This window comes from Danio rerio, chromosome 6, assembly GCF_049306965.1.
Source record: "Danio rerio strain Tuebingen ecotype United States chromosome 6, GRCz12tu, whole genome shotgun sequence".
Taxonomy (NCBI): Eukaryota; Metazoa; Chordata; class Actinopteri; order Cypriniformes; family Danionidae; genus Danio; species Danio rerio.
The window spans coordinates 58,649,485-58,673,339 of record NC_133181.1 but is presented as its reverse complement, the minus strand read 5'-3'; the positions used below and the strand labels follow the sequence as shown (position 1 = coordinate 58,673,339).

The 23,855-nt window shown below is 35.9% G+C and overlaps 1 protein-coding gene across 4 annotated transcripts in view; it reads left to right on the top strand.

Moving 5' to 3' along the window:
* The window catches only part of eya2 (EYA transcriptional coactivator and phosphatase 2), an 88,042-nt gene that overhangs the window by 18,932 nt on the left and 45,255 nt on the right, over window positions 1-23,855 (top strand). For all 4 annotated transcript variants that reach the window (NM_001004558.1, XM_073952847.1, XM_068221701.2 and 1 more), the window contains 2 exon segments: window positions 19,992-20,044; window positions 20,136-20,178. The gene's annotated coding sequence lies outside the window, so the exon portion shown is untranslated.

The following is a 23,855-nucleotide window of genomic DNA, read 5'->3' as shown; positions in this document are numbered from 1 at the left end:
CACACACACACATATATATATAAGGTCGCTGGTTTGAGTCCCGGCTGGGCCAGGTGGCATTTCTGTGTTCTCACCTTGTTGGTGTGGCTTTCCTCCTGTTGCCCCCCACAGTCCAAAGTCATGTGCTATAGGTGAATTGAATAAACTAAATTGACTGTAGTTAAAATGAAAAAGTGTATGTGTGTGATTGAGAGAGTGTATGGGTACTGGGTTTATGGCTGGAAGGGCATCCGCTGTGTAAAACATATGCTGGAATAGTTGGCGGTTCATTCCGTTGTGGTGACCCCACATAAATAAGTATTTATAGTAGCAAAATATACTTAAAGTGCTACCAAGTAATTCTTATTCAACCTTCAATGTAAAAAGGCAGTTAAATACTTTGAAAAAGTGAGTAAACCCATTGCAATTTGGAACTGTTAAGTTGTCGTAACTTATTTTTTTATAATTGTGCACATAGTTCATTTACTTAGTAATTTAAAGCCAATAGGATTACTCACTTTTTCAAGTAAAGTCAACTAATCACTTTTTACAGAGATTAATATCATATAAACACTCACCGGCCACTTAATTAGGTACACCTGTCTATTTGCTCAGTAACGCAAAATGTCTAATCCGCTAATCACACGGCAGCAACTTGGTCAAGACGATCTGCTGCGGTTCAAACCGAGCATCAGAATGGGGAAGAGAGGTGATTTAAGTGACTTTGACTGTTTGTTGGTGCCAGATGGGCTGGTCTGAGTATTTCAGAAACTGCTGATCTATTGGGATTTTCATGCACAACTATCTCTAGGGTTAACAGAGAATGGTCTGAAAAGAGAAAATAAGAGTACAATACATGTACATAAATGTCTCTAGAGTGTGTATGTCAAGTAATGTTTTTAATGTTAACTATATAACGTTTAAGGCGACGCAGTAGCGCAGTGGGTAGTACGTTCGCCTCACAGCAAGAAGGTCGCTGGGTCACTGGTTCGATCCTCGGCTCAGTTGGTGTTTCTGTGTGGAGTTTGCATGTTCTCCCTGCGTTCGTGTGGGTTTCCTCCGGGTGCTCCGGTTTCCCCCCACTGTCCAAAGACATGCGGTACTGGTGAATTGGGAAGGCTAAATTGTCCGTAGTGTGTGTGTGTGTATGTGTGGATGTTTCCCAGAGATGGGTTGCGGCTGGAAGGGCATCCGCTGCGTAAAAACTTGCTGGATAAGTTGGCGGTTCATTCCGCTGTGGCGACCCCAGATTAATAAAGGGACTAAGCCGACGAAAAAATGAATGAATGAATGAATATGTTTACTCTATAATATGTATAATATGTTATAACTGTTTGAAACTGCCTCTTTTTGACTTTAATCCAAATTGTGAGTGTCGCTTTAAATTTAAATGAGATTGTGCTCTTTTCAAAAGAGGGCTGCTTCTCACTCAGGGCTGTCTATGCTAATGAGGGAAAGATTGACACTAGTAAATTGTGAACTAATTAAGCACACAGGAGTATCAGCTGAAACGTTGTGCCAGAATTGTTGTCGCATAGCTGAGCGCTCTTTCGTTGCGCATGTGTTTAGCATGCAACTCCCTTTTAATGCAGTCTAAGTCTTCATCAGCCAGATGTGTTACCTGTGAACAGAGTGGCGTCTGAGTCGGTCCCTCATAAGCTGGATTCTGGGAGGTCCACCAGCTGTCCCCGTCCGTGACCCGCGTCTCGGGGCAGCGCTCCAGGGGTGAAGGGTCCGGCAGACCTGGGACTGGGGGGAAGGGAAGGATGAGAAATTAAGAACCGATGGGGCGAATGTCTGAACGAAGGGGGTCGATTACACATAAGTCAGGGGGTTTTGGGTGGGATCCTTCAATGCAAGCTGGCATGAAAGGTGGCTTTCTCCTGTCGGAGGCTGTCATGTGGAAAGCAGAGCCCACCATGGCGGGCGGTTAGTGTTACACACAAACATGGTGGCCAGGAACGTGTGGCCGAGCTTTTTTAATAACAGCAGTCAATAAATTAAAAGTCTATGTGCATGATGGGAAACTGATAGCTTTGTGTAAGTCAGAGAGGAGGCTCTCCTGCACGCTATGTGTGAGTTTTTCTGGACAACAAGTATTGTCATGCTTTCTAAAATAGCTTTGCACAAACAAACACCCCACAGTTTTTTTTTTTTATATAAAATATTAAGCTTGGTTCCAACATTGTTATATTGAAAAAAAGAAGCACACTTAAAGGGACAGTGCAAGCAAAAATGAAAATTGACTCACTATACTTACCATATATCCTATTGAAAACAACAGAAGATAATTTGAGGAAGGCTGAAAACCTGTAACTATTGACTTTCATAGTAGGAAAAACATAGTTCTAGAGTTCACACTTAGCTGATGATTGATAATGAAGCTTGTTTGGCATGCTGTCCTGGGAGAGAGCCTTGAGCTTATAAGATCCTCGAGTCCTGGGCTCCCTTCCATTGCAGGGCGAGAGAGGAGTTTGAGCTCAGGTAGATCTCGATGACTCCCCTCTTTTATATTTGTAGCTAAGTGTCAGATATGGATGGCTGAGAAGAGATGTACTCAGACCTTGGCTATAAATATTTGGATTAATTGTTTAGGGTGCTTGTTTTTAAACAGTGGGAGGAAACCAGAGGACCCGGGGAAAACCCACGCAAGCACAAGGAGAACGAGCAAAACTCTGCACTGAAATGTCGCTTGGTTTGGAAGGGAATTAAACCAAAGGCATTCTTGCTGTGAGGTAACAGTGCTAATCACTGGCCACCATGTCGCCCGTTTGAAAGGAGGGAAAGTAGGGTTGGGTGGGGGGGTTCTTCAAGACGAAGATATTGAGATAAGAAAACTCTGGTATTTATAGTGAATTAGGAATCGTCTGATAGGATAATTGGTCATGAGCTAATGCTGGAAAAGCTGTGACCAATCATAAGCACGTGATCCTCTCGAAATTAGTTTATAGATAAACTTCACTAAGTAACATTGACATAGTAAGTCAATGGTTACAGGTTTTCAGCTTTCTTCAAAATATGTTCCCCTTTGGATGGGGAACTTCAATGCAATGTGGAAAACCTTCCACTTTGGGGTTTTCGTCAGAAACCAATCATCTGAAAGAGTATAAAATCAGGCCAATGAAATGCCAAATAAATTGGCGGCGTCAGCATGCACAGCTGGTGTCAATGACAATCAGTCAAGTATATAAGACGCGGCTAGTGCAATGCTTGACATCCTTTTGAGCTGAGGAGACTTTCACGCTCAACAGCTAAGGAACAATCGTTGTGACGAAGGTACATAGCATTTCCGTTCCCCCCCTCGGGGAACGATGGTTACTTTAGTAACCGTAACGTTCCCCTTCGGATGGGGAACTCCAAGGCTATGTGGAAAACCTACCACTTGGGTTTTGACGAAAACTCCATAGTGGAAGGTTTTCCACATAGCATTTTCGTTCACCCCCTCTGGGAACGAGGGTTACTTTAGTAACCATACCGTACTTTTGTACAGGTAAATGGTGACAGATTTTTTATTTCTGTTCCTTTAAGCTGTTTGAACTATCCCTTTAAGCAGTTTGTTTTAACCCTTTAACTTGCACTCTAAGATTTGTTTTACCAGTGTCTTTGGTTAAATGACTTTTTAATGTTGAGGGGTTTGCCTTATGTTTTAATTGTTATATATGTGATGTAGGTTTTATTTTATTTAGTATTGATTGTGTTCAGCACTTTGGGCAATGTTGTTCAGTAAATAATGTGCTATATAAATAAACTAACTAAATAGTGTTTCTTACACCAGGGGTTCCCAAACATTTTAGCCCTTGACCCACAAAATAGCAATAATAAATCTTGGAGGTGATTATTATAAATATACAAATGTTGCGCACACAACAATAGGCCAATACAAACATATTGACAACATAAAAAAGTGCAACAGTCTAACAGCTATATAGCTAAGTTATTAGTAGTCATTTATTAATTTGTTTTATTTAATATTAACCTCACCTAAAGAAACTGGTGGGCACAACGTTTTCAGCACAAGTCTATTCTTGGTTTAATTTTGGTTTAACCGCCACTCAGAGATCATTCTCAATGTTCAGTTGTGGCCAGTTATTGTATTTGATTGCCATGAAAGGTGTCAGAAAGTTTTAACCTGGTGCTATGAAATCAGTCTGCTGCAGCTGATGCTATTGCTGTGTTGGTAATCTAACGTAAACACACCAATTCTATGAAGGCGAGGCTTTTCATGTGCATGTTGTTGTTTTTTTATGTAAAGTGTTAACTACTATTTTATCTTGTGTGGGTTATGGATAAAATACTGTATGGTAATTCTAATAGTTTAATAAAAATGTATTTGAGAATACACAGTCCCCCCCACCCCCCAACACACACACACACAAAAAAGCAAATTTTGAGTTTCTTTTGTTTTAATGGCGGACTGTGTGTAGCTGAAAGAGGAACTTGGAAAGAATGTAATCAATTAGAAATTATTCTATATTAAAACAGAGGGTCATTGTTGCGGACCATTGTTTTTTGCAGTGTTGGTTGCATAATAGGGGTGTCGATGGAAATTTATGCTCAATTTCGATTATTGAATCAAAAAATAGAATCGTCGATGCTGCCACGCCCCCATGTCACGTCAGCTTGGCTTGCCAAGCGGGAAAAAAACATGCATGTTGAAGTGCTTGTTAAACTGCAGTAGCCTCTTAAAGAAGAACTTAAACCCTCTACTCTTTCAATGAAGTCGCCGGTGTGTAAGCATTTTGGATTTCCAGTCGACAAAAAAAAACACAGTTTTGCAAGCTCTGCTATGTACGTATTACGTACGGTTCGTCCGATAGACAACAACGGCATCACGATCCTCCGTCCGCCCCGTTGGAAATCCACTCGCGAAAAGTACACACTCAGGCCCTGTTTACACTGTCTTTGTTTTTAAATGGCATTTTAGAACGACAACGATTTGACATCCACAGTGGCGTGTAGCATTTCTGAGCAGCCCTCCTTCCTCACTACCTCTGAAAATGCACATCACGTGACCACACAGACACAGATGCATACACAGCCATGCGCTCGAGACAGCAGGTCCAGGCAGTCAGAGGACTGCTTCAATCTTTCACTCACTTGTACTTAGTCATTTTAGCGCACACCTCAGATACTGTTGGCTGGCTCCTGTTGGTTGTGCGTCTTTTTTACTGACGCCATTATAACGACACAGATCACGAGTCCCGCAGAAAAAGTGATTGACAGGTGGTAATTATGTGTGTAACCAGCCTTTATTCATTTACTGTATGATTCGTTTATGGGTAAAACAAAGACCATACAGGTCAGGTAGTTTAAACGGTAGGCTACAAATAATTATTTGGTCATTAATTAATTAATTATTCATAATCGAAAATCTAATCGAATCGTGCCTTTAGAATCGAAAATGTAATCGAGGATTTGGAGGATAGTGACACCCTTATTGCATAAGTTGTTGTTTTTTCCCATGTAGGGCTTGTAAAAAGTCTTTGATACAACTTTATAAGTTGTATACTACCAAACCAACCAGTTATGTAGAGAATGATGTTACAAGCATTGATTTGAAGCAAAAAAAATGTATGAAAATCAGAAAAAAGACTATTTACTATAATACTATTTACTATAATATATATATTTTAGTCCTGATCGGGAGGTAACATCCGATTCTGATCGATTCTGAAACCACATAATCGGGCCCGATTTCTTTCTACTTAAGAGGGCTAATAATAATGACCTAAAATAGTTTTAAAAAATTAAAAACTGCTTTTTTTCTAGCTAAAAATAAACAAATAAGACTTTCTCCAGAAGAATAATAATTGTTATTATAAATAATTATATAAATTATATAATATATTATATAATAATATAATATATAATATAATATAAAATATATTAATAATATAAAGTATATAAATATATAATAAATTAATAATTATTAATGGAAATACTATGAAAACTCCTTGCTCTGTTCAACATCATTCAGGAAATATAAAAAATTTAAATAAAAGGAGGGCGAATAATTTCGTCTTTAGCTGTATAAGTAATGAGTAAAGTGAAAAAGATGCTTTATCATAGTAGCTTTGAGACACATTTCCGTTTTGCGTAATGTGAAACAGACTTAGACATCAAGACTTCATTAGTTTTAAATAATCTAATCTTTTAATGTGCATCCATCACATTTCACACACAAAAAACACAAAATAATCAAATCGCTTTTCATCTGCGATGTACTTTCCAAAAATAGCTCAACACATAAACCATTTTTAATTTAATTCCGGGCAAGAATAAAAGCGTCAGTCCAATGCGATTTACCCAATCAGTCTTATCATGATTTTGTCCATTACATCATTGTGCATATATGTCTTCATTGTGTCCATACAACACTTATCAGGGTTCCCATGCTCTGCTGCGCTCCAGCATTGATGAAATCCCTGGACAGTGATGTAAGCGCTGCCGCATCTCAAGAGACCATTACTAGGCCGTTATTGCCCCCCCATCGCTCCATTAGTGAGCTAAAGAGCAGACGCGTGTGGCCGGCCGGCTTTATTTACGAGCGTCCAGGTTCAAAGGCTGCAGACAAGCTTGAGCCCCAAAGGCAAGCGGCCAGAAAGGAGCTGGACATACTGTGTGTGTGTGTGTGTGTGTGTGTGTGTGTGTGTGCACTTCAAATGAAAAACACAGTCTCGGTTTAGTTGAAATGCTCGACACAGACAGTGAGTCAGTTTAGATAGGTAATGCTTGGATAAGAATATTTACCAAATGCATCACTGATATACAGTTAAAGTCTAAATTATTCACCCTCCTGAGTTTATATATATATATATATATATATATATATATATATATATATATATATATATATATATATATATATATATATATATATATATATATATATATATATTTTTTTTTTTTTTTTTTCAAAATTATGTTTAACAAAGCAAAGAATTTTTCACAGTATTTCCTATAATATTTTTTCTTCTTTCTTTTCTTTTAGAATAAAAACAGTTTTTAATTTTATTTAAGCTATTTTAAAGGGCACCTATTTTACCCCTTTTTTAAGATTTAATATTAATATTATGGTTCTTCTGAGTGTGCTAGTTAAGATTCAGTTCAAAACACAATTTAGATTGTTTATTATAATGTGTTAAACAGTGTCATCTTGGGGGCGTGTACGCAGGTTGTTGTTTTAGGGGTGTGTTACTTCACACAAAAATTAGTTTCTACTCCCCACCCAACATAACAAGGGGGCGGAGCCAAGAGCTACAAGAGCAGCTTCCCGGGCTTCCCCGCTTTGTGTATGGCAACAGACAGGCAGACAGAGAGAAGCAACATGAGTGAGAGGAACAGCCTTCAGCCATACATGTACGACTCAGACACAGACCAAGCAGAGACTACTGTTGTGGAATCAATATCCCTAATGTGCCAGAATATGTCAGAGTGGTAGTTACAAAATCATTTGTGTCTTCGTAGTTTTACAGCCGATATGTGATGATGCATGCGCCATCAATATAGGGATGCATTGATTAACCGGTTTCACTATCAACCGCACGGTTAATTAATCATAAAGGCTTCTCAGCACCGTGTTTCTGCACGGAACAAAACTGCGGCAACTAAACAAAGTTATGCCAACTGTGTGCTAGTTTAAAGTTCCAAGCTTATACACCGAGACTAATAACCACGCACACTGGATTAACTTTGAGGCTATAATTAAGGCAAGTTCATTATTTCCAATGGAGGGACGCGCATGTGAGGCAACGCACTCATGCTTTGTCATCTTAAGATGACAGCCCACATAGCAAATGTTTTCTGACCACACAATAAGTTTTCCCTCAACCCAAGGAAGACACAATAAAAAGTACACAGGTTTGCAAACCCACCTAAAGTTACAAACAATGGCGCTGATGAGATCGATCATCTGGTGAATGTTGATCCGCCAGCCGAGATCAATCGAAGGTTTTCGGAGAGAGTGCTGAAAGACTCGGTGGATCAGCTGTTTAATGGCCCGAATCTCGATATGCTGCATTTACGGCGTGTTCTGCGCAAATAGCTGCTAAATGTAAAACCTCTGTTGCTCATTCGCATTATGACGATGAAGGCTCTTGTGTTGAGCCCAATGTGCCCCAATGGGCACTTCAGATATTATGTGCTGTCATCATGGCAAAGATATAAGAAATCCGTTATTAGAAATGAGTTAATAAAACGATTATGTTTAGAAATGTGCTGAAATTATCTTTCGTTAAACAGAAATGGGGAAAAAATATACAGTAGGACTAATAATTCTGACTTCAACTGTATTACAGGGTGATATCTGAGAGTATTAGTGAATTCATTCTTCTGTCGAACACAAAAGAAGATATTTTGAAGAATGCTGGTTGCTGGCACTCATTGACTTCCACTAGTTAGAAAAACCATAGAAGTCAATGGGTCCCAGCAACAGGCATTCCTTTGTGTTCAACAGAAAAAAGAAACTCATAAAGGTTTAAAACTACACCAGGGAGAGTAAACGATCAATTTAGTGGTTCTGTCTCCTGATACCTACGATCTTAATCTCTTTAAAAATACACTTGTTTGTAGACATATAAATACTTGTAATCTGTTTTTACTACTTCATCACTTTTTAATCAAACTTTTCTAAAACAAAGGAAGCAAAACTTTTTAAAAATCTAACAATAGCCCCTTTCACACATACAGACCTTTCCGGAAAATTACCAGCATTTTTCCGGAAAGGTCTGTATGTGTGAACAGGCCCTTTTTGAATATACCTGTAAATTAGTTCTGGCTATTTTCCGGAAAGAGAAGTTGTAACATTACCGGTAATTTGCCGGAATGCTGCGCTGTGTGAGAGCAGAAGGGAGATTGCTGGAAAGAGCGCGTGCACGTCTAGACCGTGCTGACGTGAGACGTCTACTTTAGCCAATCAGAACAGTCAGACGCATTCACGTCCGCACGGTTTATGAAAATAAAAGCCGTTAAATATTTTTCCAGACACATTTAACTGCTAGAAATTAGGCAGATAACGTTAATATGGTTATCTTTATGCCAACCGTGTAATTAATTATCGATAAGATGCTTTTGATAAGCCGTTGTATGTTAACCTTCAAGCTTTGTGGTGCCCGTGAAACAGCCCGGGAGCACCAGCACACACACATATCATGTACATCTCCACATGCGAAAGTCCACATTCCTCTATATGTTTTCATCGAAGTTGTTCACAATACTGATCCATCCACAGAGTTTGTGATGTAGTCAAATGTTTACAAATACAAGCGCAGCCGTTTAGAGGTAATTCCTGGTTAATGATGTCAGAATTAACCGGTATTTTGGAATGGATGTGTGAATGCTCTTTTCCGGAAAGAAATCTGTAATGTCCTCGCCTGCATGAACAGCACTTTTTTGATTTTACCTGTAAAGTCACTCCGGAAATTTTCGGAAATTTTCCATATATTTACCAGCATTACTGTGTGAAATAGGCTAAAAATTATATTTAGTTAGTTTTTTTTTTTTTTTTTTTTAGTGTAGTTGTTTTTTTTTCTTTTGCATTTAAAGCAAATTAGACTAAAATGATCATCAATTCTGCTCAGAAAAACACAACGGGCCCTATCAATACTCAATACTCTTTTGCTACTTTTAGCTCGGCGCAAGGGATATTTTGAGGTGTTGCGCCACGCTGTTTAAATAGCAAATGCATTTGCGCTCAAATGTGCTCCCATACGCGTTCTGGTCTAAAAAAGAAGGCGAGTTTTGGCGCGTTGCTATTTTGAGAAACTGTAAATAGTCTGTTCTTTAGACCAGAACAAAGTCGGTTCAATTGTCTGGCGCAAGGTGCGCCTGGCTTACACACTACAAACAAGATGCAGAGCAATACGCAAATATCTTTACATATGAAAAAGATATAATATATTAAGCGCTCACATTAAGATCGCGTTAGATGTGTGTGTGCTCTGCTGTCCGAGGCTAAGCGCGGCGCGCATGCAAACACACACACGCTACCTGTCAGAGGCTAAGTACGGCGCGCACACACACAACAGCACGTGCTCTTTTGCGCTTTTAAATACATGAATGATGAGCATCCCGTGCTGCAAAAGTTACATTACAGCACATGCTTTTAGTCATTTTCACGTGGAATTGAGCTTTGCAGAGGCAGAGTTTTCACATGTGTACAACTGGAAAGGGGGCGGTACGTGATGGAATAATCGTTTATCTCGATTAATGGTTTTTCATAATCGTTAAAAGCCAAAATCGAAATCGGATTTTCGATTAATTGCACAGCCTTAATAAGGATATATACAAGATATAAATATAAATGATTAAAATATTGCAAAACATATTAATTTCTAGCCTACATGAAGATTTAAAAACCACTGCCTTACTTTCTTCATCTCGGGAGGCTCTTTCAGTTCATTCAATTTGCTTTTGTATAATGTTATTATTATTAGCAGTATTGTTTATTATATCCATATTTATATTTGTTTTATTAAAAAACAAGCTTAGATTTGTCCACCTGCAGGTTTTAGACCATATGGGCTATGGCAGGTGTATTTGGAAATAACTCAGTATTTTGACCACACTTGGTTATTATTGTTCATTTATTCGTTTGCTAGAAATTAGAACTGTATTTAGAAATAGTTTTGAAACAAATCTTTGCGCTTAACAAATAAAATTAATTATTTATAGGCTAATTGATCTTACTTTACGTCAAAACGCGCTTATGGGCGATGCAGCTGGCTCTTAAAGGGAATGGGAGATGAGGCTCTAATTGGTTTATGCTCAAAACACACCTATAACTCATTAAGAAGATAAACTCAACCCTTTTAGACCATGCGCCACGGCGCAAAGCAGATTTTCCCGTCCTTAAATTAGCAAAAATTGCATCCTGACACGTCCTGAAAGCGTTTGCGCCCTGCGTTATGCGCTCTGCGCATGGACCGTCAAAATAGACCCCAACATCTATCACCTGCGCTTCGGTTTCATAATTGAGTATCTCTCAATTTTGTGGCTGCTGTACCTGATCCCTCTCTGCCTTCAAAGGAAATGAGAGGGCAGATGGCTGATGGTGCTCTGTCGGATCCCGGCTGGAGAAGAGCTGCATTGTTTCAGTGAGGTCACAGTGTCTGAAGCTTTCCCTTCGGGCACTGCGTCGGTCACCCGCGACCCTGCGTACTGCGCCATATGGGACGTGGCCCTCAGCTACCGGCCAGAGAGCAGTTTGATTGAACGCTTTAGATCACGGTTCAACTTTGAGAGCTCATTCCAGTTCAGAAAGCCATATGGCAAAGCTACGGCTCATGATTCGTTTCAAAGACAGCCGACCTGCTCTCTTAACCCGGTCATGATGCTCCTGCCGGCACAAAAAGAGCAGAAAATGACAGTCTGAAAGTAAGAATCACATTCATTATGGCAATATGAGACCTTGTGAAACATTGAAACAGACTTATTGTGAGAAGAAGATTGATAATTAATGATATATCCAGATTACAAACATTCATACTGTTTTAGCATTACATTCTAACATATGCTTTTGATTTAGCCCTCAGCGTGCATCATTTCACTTTTCAATAGTGAAATTACAGGAGGATTTAAAACTACATTACCCATAATTCTGCAAAGAATAATCCACCAATCATAGAACAGCTACATTCAAATTGTGCCAATCAAACCACTCAAGTGGAGCACTAAGGCTGGATTAACGAAATATTCTTAAGAAGAAATTTGAGATTTGAAACTACATTACCCATGATTCTACAATTAATAAACCACCAATCAAAGAACAGCTACATTAAAATTGTGCCAGTCAAACTCTTTAGCCACGCCCACTCAAGTGGAGCACTGAGGCTGGAATAATGAAACATTCTTAAGAAGAAATATGAGATTTGAAACTACATTACCCATGATTCTGCAAATAATAATCCACCAATCAGAGAGCAGCTACATTCAATCTGTGCCAGTCAAACCATTTAGCCCCGCCCACTCAAGTGGAGCATTGAGACTGGATTCATGAAACATTCTTAAGAAGAAATTTGAGATTTAAAACTATATTACTCATGATTCTGCAAATAATAATCCACCAATCAGAGAGCAGCTACATTGTAATTGTGCCAGTCAAACAAATTAGCCCTACCCACTCAAGTGGAGCATTGAGACTGCATTCATGAAACCTTCTTAAGAAGAAATTTAAGATCTTCATATTATTAATATAATATTTTTCAAGATTTGCACTTAATAAAAACCTTATGATATTAAAATAGATTTTCATGAATTCGGCTCCAGATATAATAGACTCAACGCTGTGAGTTACATAAATAAAAATTAACGGTATATTCTTTTGATTAAGCCTTCAGTGTGCATATCATTTCAAATTTTTAACAGTGACAATCCAGGTGGATCCGAAAATACATTACCCATAACTCTGCAAAGAATAATCCACCAATCAGAGAACAGCTACATTCAAACTGCGCCAATCAAACTTTTAGCCCCGCCCACTAAAAAGGAGCATTGAGGCTGGATTAACGAAACATTCTTAAGAAGAGCTTTGAGATCTTCATACTATTTATTTATTTTTAAATATGCACTAATCTTATGATTGATTTTCATAAATTGTTTACTCTTAACTGGGGCCCTATTTATGAAACATTCTTATGAAGAAATTTGAGATCTTCATACTTTTTTTAAGGTTTGCAATTCTTATGAACATCTCAGAAGTTAGTTTGAGGAATCTTGAGATTTTCATGAATTCGATGATGTACTAGACTAACATATTTGAAATCACGTTCTCTTGATTAGGCACTTTTTAAAAAAAGGATAAGAATGTAGTTCTGAAGATAGCATGAATGTGTGTAATATCAGTGTAATCCGGACATACTACATTTGCCGTGTTCTCATGCAAAAAAAAAAAAAAAACCAACAAACAAAACACACAAATAAAAATTCAATTTGTAAACTGCTTTGGAGAACAGATCTGAAAAGTTTTTAAATCCTTGTACTTTTTGCATTTAAAAATTAAGTTCATATATAAAATTAACAAAAATTTTTAATTGGACTGTATCATTTGCAAAGCTACATGGGATTGTAGTTCTTTCTCTCATATCAGCTGTTAAGTGATGTCTTGTGTCTTTTGGTGTGATTTTCTAAGGCTTCTTTGCTTCAAAACAGAGTTGATAATGTTTTGATTCACTTGGCTGAGTTGCTTTTAGCGTAACTTAAAACTTCAAAAAATATCTCTGTTGAAACAACACTTACAGAAGTAAATTAGTTTCTGCTGAAGTGTAAACCAGTGTTCTTCAACTAGTTTAACATAGTTTCTGCAATGAATCATTTTTTGATGAGGTTGTTTAGTCGTGGAAGCTAGATTTGAGATTTGAAATTAAATTTAGCTGCTTTGTTTTAGAAGTTTTTTGAAGGTGGGTCAATTTATTGGAATGAAGATCAAGCTCCCACAATGCAATTCAAAACATAAATAAAGGAGGAAAAGTAAATAAATAAATAAAAACATGACTCACAAAATACAGAAAACAGCTAATTTAAGGATATTTTTTGACAGTGTATGAATAATTTCAGGCTTGACTGTAATTCTAGGACAAACCCATTCTGAAATCTTGCTGTTCTTAAAGTGTAGTGTGGCTTAGTGACAGCGTACACTGATCCATGATGTAAGGCGTTGTGTGGAAATATGATAGCCGTGAAAAAGACGCAGACTTTAGCAGAAGAGCGAGGCCAGGTGAAGTGCTGTGGAGCAGCCGTGCCCCGTCCGGAGTTTGTTTTAGCTCAGTTTACCGCTTAGCGTTCTTTCCCATGCCCTCTCGCTCCGGGACGCGCTCCTACCAGGAAACACACTGCGCATCACAGGAACCCTGGGCGTCCCATCCGTCGGCTCCACGCACCATTGTTTTCTTGGGAAACACTGCGTTATCGGTGCGTCAGCAGGTGTGATGAAGCCTCTGCGTCTCGGACCTGCTGAACAGCACTTTCTGCTTTCTGAAAACAAGCAGAGATGTTTGGGTTTACATTTAAAGGGGCAGCGCTTGCAAAAAATGAAGAGAAATCAGCTGCTCACCCTCATGTTGTTAGAAGAGATAGGTTTATTTATGTATTCTTAAAGTACTTTTGTTTTATCTTCAGTGTTGGGTAAAAAGTAATTACCCTATACAATATGTAATATTTCACTTTTTTAATATTTAACTGTAATAAGCATCTAACAATGCTTATTACATTTAAAGGGGCAGTGCGTACAAAAAAAGAAATCAGCTGCTCGCCCACATTGTTAGAAGTGTTTTCATGATGTGAAAATATGTTATGCTTGTGTTTTTAAAGATTAAGATGGGTTTAAAATTGTAATATATAACTTTGTTTAATCCAACAATGTTTATTACATTTAAAGGGGCAGTGCATCCAAAAAAAAAAAAAAAGAGAGAGAGAGAGAGAGAGAGAGATCAGCTGCTCAAATCAGCTGCTCTTCCTCATGTTGGAGAGTTAGTTTTATTTATTTTACTTTTGTATTATTTTCAGTGTTCGGTAAAAGTAATGTGTTACAATCTTAATTAAAATACTCCTCCTACTACTGCTACTACTAATAATAATAATTACATATAACTTTTTTAATCCAACAATGCTTAATACATTTAAAGGGGCAGTGCATGAGAAAAGAGAGAAATCAGCTGCTCGCCCTCATGTTGTTAGAAGTGTTCAGTTTATTTATGTTTTTTTATGTTTTATTTTGAGTGTTGGCTAAAGAGTAACGACTTACAATTTCAATAAAAAAAAAAATAATTGTACAATATAACTTTTTTAAACAGACAATGCTTATTACAAAAACAAAAGAGAGAAATCAGCTGCTCGCCCTCATGTTAAGTGTTTGGTTTATCTAGGTATTCTTACAGTACTTTTGTTTTATTTTCAGTGTTTGGTAAAAAGTTATGCTATAATCTTAAAAAAAAAAAAAAAAAAAAAATATATATATATATATATATATATATATATATATATATATATATATATATATATATATATATATATATATATATACAGTTGAAGTGTGATTTATCAGCCCCCCTGTTTATTTTTTCCCCAATATCTGTTTAATGAAGAGCAGATTTTTTCAACTCATTTCTAAACATAATAGTTTTAATAACTCCTTTCTAATAACTGAATTATTTGATCTTTGCCATGATGACAGTAAATAATATTTGACTAGATATTTTTCAAGACACTTCTATACAGCTTAAAGTGACATTTAAAGGCTTAACTAGGTTAATTAGGTTAACTAGGCAGGTTAGGGTAACTTGGTAAGTTAATACCTATAACAGTAGTTTGTTCTGTAGACTATCGGAAAAAGTAAATTAGCATAAAGGGGCTAATAATTTCGACCTTAAAATGGAGTTTAAAAAAATTAATAACTGTTTTCATTCTAGCCAAAATAAAACAAATAAGACTTTCCCCAGCAGAAAAAATATTATCAGACAAACTGTGAAATTTTCCTTGTTCTGTTAAACAATAATAATTCTGACTTTAACTATATATATATAACATAACATTTCATTAATATATAAAGTTTTTGTAATCCAACAATGCTTATTACTTTTAAAGAGGCAGTGCACAGAATAAAAAGAGAGCAATCAGCTGCTCACTTTCATGTTGTTAGAAGTGTTAGGTTTATTTATGTATTCTTACTTTTACTCTATTTTCAGTGTTGTTTTTTTGTAATTGCAACTTTTTTGATTCATTGGATTTACTAAAAAACAATTCACTGGATTTACAAAATTTTTAATAGGGTAACTGGTTGCAAACAATTTATATGGGCTGAATTTAAACAAACAGATTACATTTAGTAATGTTTAAGTGGGTTGCGGCTGGAAGGGCATTTGCTGCATAAAACATATGCCGGAATAGTTGGCAGTTCATTCTGCTGTGGCAACAATATTATTATTTTTCTGTAAAGAAAAAATAAAATCTATTTCTAATGAAGCAAAACCCTTTTACACTGGAAGTTCCACCTTTAAGACGTCAGCTTATGGAATTATTGCTGCTGTTATGACAGCCACATGATATGTTTCTTTAATCTCCAACCCAGCACACAGTAGTGTCGCAACTGTTTACTGAAAAAACACAGTCAGACATTGTCTTTGCGTGTGTTAACCATTCGCTGGGTGCCACCCAAAACATCCACCTCGCTGCTGTCTGAGCTGTCGGATTAACTAAAGATGTAAAATCTGTGTAATGTACAGGCTCACTCTTGCCTGATTGTCTGAAAGCTCCCGTTTGGGTTTCATTTCACCTTTTTGCTCCTCTTCCTCCTCTTCATCTTTACTGCTGGCAGCATCTGTTCTCTTAGTATCATGCAGATCGGCAGATGGAGGAGCCCTGAGGGAGAAACACACACAAGTTTAGAGGAACATTTTCTTTGTAAAGCTTTTTTTTTTGCAGTAATTATGTCTCTCCACATTAAAATACTGTAGTAATTTACAGTAAATATGATAGCGTTTTTGAACCATACTGTAGAAAAGTACTTCTGTTGTGATTATTCCATAGATTCTATGGTAACACAACTACTAAAATACTAATATTATAGTATATATAATAATATAATATATGAAGAGTTCAGATGCAAAACCCTCTAAATCCATCAGACCTCTGTTTTTGTAAATGAGCATTGTCTATCAGGCTCCTCTGATTAGGTTCAGAAGTTTTATTTTATATGTAATAACAAGGTTTTTAGCTTGTAAATAAAATACTTTTTTTTTTTTTTAAAGTCACTTTGGACAATTCTTTGGTTTTTGACAAGGTAGAATTTCTTTTGTGTCAAAATCCACTTGTACTTTTTTAGCAAAAACCTCTAAATCCACCTATTGGGACAAGACAGGGTAATTAGCTGAAAATCACTGAAGATGCCATTAGAATTTATTTTACCAAACATAAAACACCTAAAATTAAGAATATATAAATCTGACAAGTGGCGGTTCATTCCGCTGTGACAAACCAGGGGCAAAGTAGAAGGAAAATGAATGAATAAAATCTGTAAAGTGCATTAATCAATAACATTAAGACTGACATTAATTAAATCTGAACAATCGTAATTGGGATTTGGATTTAATGTAAGTAGAGCGATGTAAACACTTTAAACATTGTAAGCTAAGCTTGTTAGATTCAAATAATGTATTGTAAAACATTATAAAACATTAATATCTGTGCATTAACTGTGCACTGTGCAAACAAACGTTATGAATGCATGCTACACTTCCGACTGTAACAGTGTGTTTTCTTTTTCTTATAACGCACAGAGTTTTGAGGTAGGGGACGTTTTCATTTGCCATTCACTGACAGTCAGACAGGCTCATCCAGTTCATCAAACTTCATCTTTTAAAACAATAACATTAAGACTGACATTAATTAAATCTGAACAATCTGTTGTCATTTCTGATATTTGGGATTTGGATTTAATGTAAGTAGAGCGATGTAAACACTTTAAACATTGTAAGCTAAGCTTGTTAGATTCAAATAATGCATTGTAAAACATTATAAAACATTAATATCTGTGCATTGTACATTAATATAGTAAGCTTATCAGACATATAGGTAATAGGAAGTAATATAAATAATGTATAGCTTTATACATTTGATTTATCTTTTAAAAACTAGCTTAAATTAGCTAATAAATCACAAGGTGGGCCTACTGGGCAAAAAGGGGATGCCTCTCAGACACTTTTAGAAGCTGTCATTCATTCATTCTCACCATGCGTAAGGTCATGGTCTCTTGTTTATCCTCATAGCATCCATGTGGGATAAAAGAACAGCATCTTAACTTTGTCTTTCGTGAAACGCATTTGCCGTTTAATGTATTGAAAATCAGACTCATTCAAAATAACATCACTGCGCAAACAAACGTTATGAATGCATGCTACACTTCCGACTGTAACAGTGTGTTTTCTTTTTCTTATAACGCACAGAGTTTTGAGGTAGGGGACGTTTTCGTTTGTCATTCACTGACAGCTCATCCAGTTCATCAAACTTAATCTTTTAAAACCGGAAGCGGAATGAAACAGCCTCCTCATAAAGCCGGCGTATCGGCGTGCTGCTACATTGAACACATATGATTTGATTCGTGCCTTCTGATTGGTTCTCGGGATATAGCGGCTTTTGCTGTCAAAGGCAAGTGGCGTTTACCGGCTTTTGCCAACAAACTGTTATTTCTAAATGCACTGATGCTGCGATTAAGATTATTAGAAGCAAAACTATTTGTTGATGGTGTACTACGTGCCTAAAGTATTCACTCAGTGTCATTATCTAATTTTTGGCGGAAGTGGCGTTTAGCGGCTTTTGCATATAAACTCTTCATATACAAATTACCAAATACTATAGTTTTAATAGGGTATATTTTACTACAATATACACCATAGTTGGGCGACGCAATGGCGCAGTAGGTAGTGCTGTCGCCTCCCAGCAAGAAGGTTGCTGGATCGCTGGTTCGAACCTCGGCTCAGTTGGCATTTCTGTGTGGAGTTTGCATGTTCTCCCTGCCTTCGCGTGGGTTTCCTCCGGGTGCTCCGGTTTCCCAAAGACATGTGGTACAGGTGAATTGGGTATGCTAAATTGTCCGTAGTGTTTGTGTGGATGTTTCCCAGAGATGGGTTGCGGCTGGAAGGGCATCCGCTGCGTAGTCTCTTTATTAATCTCGGGTCGCCACAGCGGAATGAACCGCCAACTTATCCAGCAAGTTTTTTTTTACGCAGAGGATGCCCTTCCAGCTACAACCCATCTCTGGGAAACAAATCTAAGTCAAAGAGTTTGAATTAACTGAACTGAATCAACACTGTACTGGACTGTATCACTCAAATGTATCAAAGCTAAATAAACAGCTTTAATTAAACTAAACTGAATCAACACTGAACTAAATAACTCAAGTGAATCAAAGCTTAATCAAAGAGTTTAATCAAACTGAACTGAATCGATGAATAACCATGATTAACTTAGACCCAGTTACTGAATCATATATTGAAAATGAATGTTGGTTATTGAACTAAACTGAATCAACACTAAACAAAACTGACACTATTATCTTCTGTATTCTGTAGATTAATTATTTCAATAAACTGAATCAAGCTAAATAAACGTTTGCCTATTTGTTTCATGATTAACTAAGACCCAGTTATTGAATCATATATTGAAATTGAATGTAGGTTATTGAACTGAACTGAATCAACACTAAACAGAACTGACATTATTGTCTTCTGTATATCTGCTTATAATACCCAGTAGATGGATTATTGTTATTACAATAAACTGAATCAAAACTGACCCGAATCAAGCTAAATAATGACACCTTTGCCTTTTAATTTCCCAGTTATTGAACTGAATCATTACTGAACTGAGCTCCATATTGACACCAGTCTAAGCTGCTTTACAGCAACATTTACTTTTTATTTGTCTTTGCAATTCAGCTATTTTCCTATGTATTAATGCGAAGCTGCTTTGAAACAATCTATTGTATAAGGCTCCAAATGAAATGCAAATGAGAGAGCAATCAATAAACAAACAGATTTCTTCTGACTAAGCAAAGGTTAAAAGGTCATTCATCTGCATCATTTATATTCACCAAAAGCATCATGCATTCAGCGTGCTTTCAGAAAAGCCTGGTCCCCCCCTGACACTGAGTTTTTGGCACATCACAGGCCCTGCGGTTTACCATGCCAAATTATGCCAGGTTCAAAAAGCAGGTTAGGCATTGTTCTGTTCCAGGAACACAGTCCTACCGAGCCGGTTTATACAAAACAAGCGTTTCACTGTTGTCTGTATCTCAGAATTCTAATTACGTGTGTTTTTTTGGAAACCGCAGGTGCTTTGTCATTGAGAAATACTGCGCGTTCACCTTTTGGTTCCCCCTGTGCAGGGCACGATTAGACATGAATTGTGCTCTGTGTGTTTTTGTTCATATTTTACCTTCGAGATGTACTGTTGGAGCGAAGCCTGGTGTGCTTTTAGGTCACGTATTTCTAACACGCACAAAAAAATGTTCTGTAATTTTTCAGGAGAGCTGACAGCTGAACGTGCGCAAGAGGAAGTACATAACAGACAGTGACAGGTACAGATCAAATTCACGCTTCACAATGAGCTTCCTCTATAGTGCAGTCATGAGGATTGAGGTGTTTAATTGTGCTTCTTTTTACTTACAGGAGCCACTAGACGCACACTTCAGGAAACACACATTTAGGCTACGTAAGTTGTATTATCTCTCGTTTATCGGACTCGATATCATTTTAGTGAACATACTAAGTAATCTTCATAGCAAAATTGTGAAAGAAATTTATTTTATCAGTCAGTGTTGGGGTAACGAATTACAAATAATGTATGTAACAATATTACTTTTCTAAGTAAAGAGTAAAGGGTCCCACTTTGTATTAAGTGGCCTTAACTAATCCGCTTGTTAAGTGTGACGTCACGCAAAGCGGCTTCCGTGTCCAAGCGCTCTATTCAACTGTATGGGGAGACTCATGAAATGGTAATAATAAACATTTACAAAGCGATTTAAGGCTTTCGAAAATCACGATCACAATATATATGTCCATGCCTAATATCTGATGGCCAGAAAGTGATACATTTTTTTATAAATTGTTAAATTTTTGGTATTTGTTATGCAGCAAGCCCAGAGATTGTTGTGTACACTATGATTTTATATAAAATTAACTTTAATGTGTCATAGGAATGAAACGTGATCATAAACGAATGATTTCTCCACTCAAATGAATGGCGGCTTGCACCTGAAAACAGTATTACATACGTCACAAACACGTCACCACTTAACAAGCATTTCTGTACTTACACAGAAATTAATAGTTTGTTACAATGTACTTATTGTGTAAATACGTGTATTTACTGTGTACTTATGCTTGATTAAATACCTGTATGTAATTACATCTGTATTTAACTTTTGTAATTACATTTGTAAATACACTGTTGACCATCCCTTACACCTTAACCCACCCTTAAACACCTTAAACCCATACTACCAAACCTGTCCATAACCCAACCTCTATCCCAACTCAAAAGCACCACGTGTTCTCAAATACATTATAAACACAGTAAGTACATTGTATTTATTTTTGATGTAAGTACATAGTAGTTAAGGACACTTAATATAAAGTAGAAAGTATATAAAGAGATCAAGGCTCCGCCAAGTAATAGAAAGGAACGTAATGCATTACTTATTATAAAACGTTTTTTAGGGAGCAACTCAATATTGTAATGCATTACTTTCTACTTTTCCCAATATCATCAGCATAAACTCCCTTTTCTTGAACATTAAGGTATTATGCATGAATATTCAGAATCAAAGGACTTGAATTGAATCAAACCTAACTTTTGAGGAAGTATCATTTTTGTAAATAGTCAAAATAATATTTATAGCAAAATTGTGAAAAAGAATTTTAATATAGTTAATGTATTATATATAGTACATTATAATACATTAATATACACAATAATACAATAATATAGTTATATTTTAATATAGTTAAATATAGTTAATATAGTTTTTTTTAACTCGAACGTTATGAATCCTTTTTTCAGCATAGATTTTGTGCCAGTGTTCTGCAAAATATTCAGTTAAAGGAGATCAATTATACAAATGTTTTACAGCAAATTTGCAGAGAATCTTGTGGATGATTGTTTAAATTGATCAAATGTAAGCATAAAACCCTTTTCTTGAACATTACGATGTTATGCATGAATTTTCTATTAATGCATAAACTTTTTATTACAATTATAACTTGAGGAAATATCACTTTATTAAATATACAAAATTTTCCCAGTGATGGTTTGCGGCTTGAAGGGAATCCGCTGCGTAAAAACGTGCTGGATAAAATGGTGGTTCATTCCGCTGTGGCGACCCCAGATTAATAAAGGGACTAAGCCGACAAGAAAATGAATGAATAAATATACAAAATAATCTTAATAATTGTAAAAAAAAATCTATTTTATTCTGCAGTTTATTTTTCGTACTCTTTTATTATTAGCCCTTTTTATCAGCATTGGCTTGAACCCTTTTCTTGAATATTAAGATATTAGGCATGAATCTACAGAATAAATTGGAAATTGCTGTTTTAATTATATTAATTATTACTTGAGGAAATATAATTTTAGTACGCACAGAAAATAATGTTTATAGCAAAATCTTAAAAAGCAAATATTCTATTTTATTCTAGAGTTTATTTTGCTTATTAGCACTTAATAACTTATTTACCAATACTTATAAATTTCATTAATGATTATTTTTTTTATAGTATCTTTCTGATCAGTCTACTACAGACATTTGGTTCATAAGAGTCACTTATTTATGAATCAGATTGTGTTGTTGGCACGTTATTAAGGATATTTTAATATAAATTAAAAATGTATGATCACAATCACCAAAAATTAAATCAGTTGTTGGGAGTCAATTAATTATGATTCAATTGCTGATTCTGATTACTTACTAATTACATTAATGATTATTTTCTTATAGACTCTCAAAAGTGAATAATAAACCACACTGAACTGAACTTAAACCCTAAAAACTGAACTGACACTGTTTAAATTTACTATAATCTTCTATCTGAAGCTGCTTTGACACAATCTACATTGTAAAATCGCTATAGAAATAAAGGTGAATTGAATTATATTGAATTAATCAGTACACTACAGAGATTTGGTTCATAAGAGTCATTCATTTATCCTTTAGATTGTGTTGTTGGTGTGTTATTGAGAACATCTTAATACAAATTTTTAATTTATGATCACAAATCACCCACACATTGGCTCACTTGTGATTCAGTTGATGATTCAAATTACTTACTAAGTCTAAAAATGGTTCTTTTCTTTTCTTGTAGTGCACTACAGAGATTTGGTTCATAAGAATCATTCATTAATGAATCAGATTGTGTTGTTGGCGTGTTTATGACAACATCAGAATATACGTTTTAATTTATGATCGCAAATCACCAACAAATTTGGGATTCAGTTGATGATTCAGATCAATTACTAATTACAGTAATGAATCTTTTCTAATAGTCCAGAGATTTGGTTCATAAGAATCATTCATTAATGAATCAAGTTGAATTATTTGTTGGGAGTCAATTGAATATGATTCAGTTGATGATTCAGAATAAATACTACATCCATTAATGATTCTTTTCTTATAGTATCTTTCTCATCAGTCCACTTAAGAGATTATGTTCATTAGAATCATTCATTAATGAATCAGATTGTGTTGTTGGCGTGTTTATGACAACATCAGAATATACGTTTTAATTTATGATCACAAATCACCAACAAATTTGGGATTCAGTTGATGATTCAGATCACTTACTAATTACAGTAATGAATCTTTTCTAATAGTCCAGAGATTTGGTTCATAAGAATCATTCATTAATGAATCAAGTTGAATTATTTGTTGGGAGTCAATTGAATATGATTCAGTTGATGATTCAGAATAAATACTACATCCATTAATGAATCTTTTCTTATAGTATCTTTCTCATCAGTCCACTATAGAGATTTGGTTTATATGAGTCACTCATTTATGAATCAGATTGTGTTGTTGGTGTGTTATTGAGAAAAACTTAATTAAAAATTTTAAAATTATGATCACAAATCAACCACAATCTGGCTAATTTGTGATTTAGTTGATGATTCGAATTACTTACTAAGTCTAAAAATGGTTCTTTTCTTTTCTTGTAGTGCACTACAGAGATTATGTTCATAAGAATCATTCATTAATGAATCAGATTGTGTTGTTGGCGTGTTTATGACAACATCAGAATATACCTTTTAATTTATGATCACAAATCACCCACAAATTTGGGATTCAGTTGATGATTCAGATCACTTACTAATTACATTAATGATTCTTTTCTAAT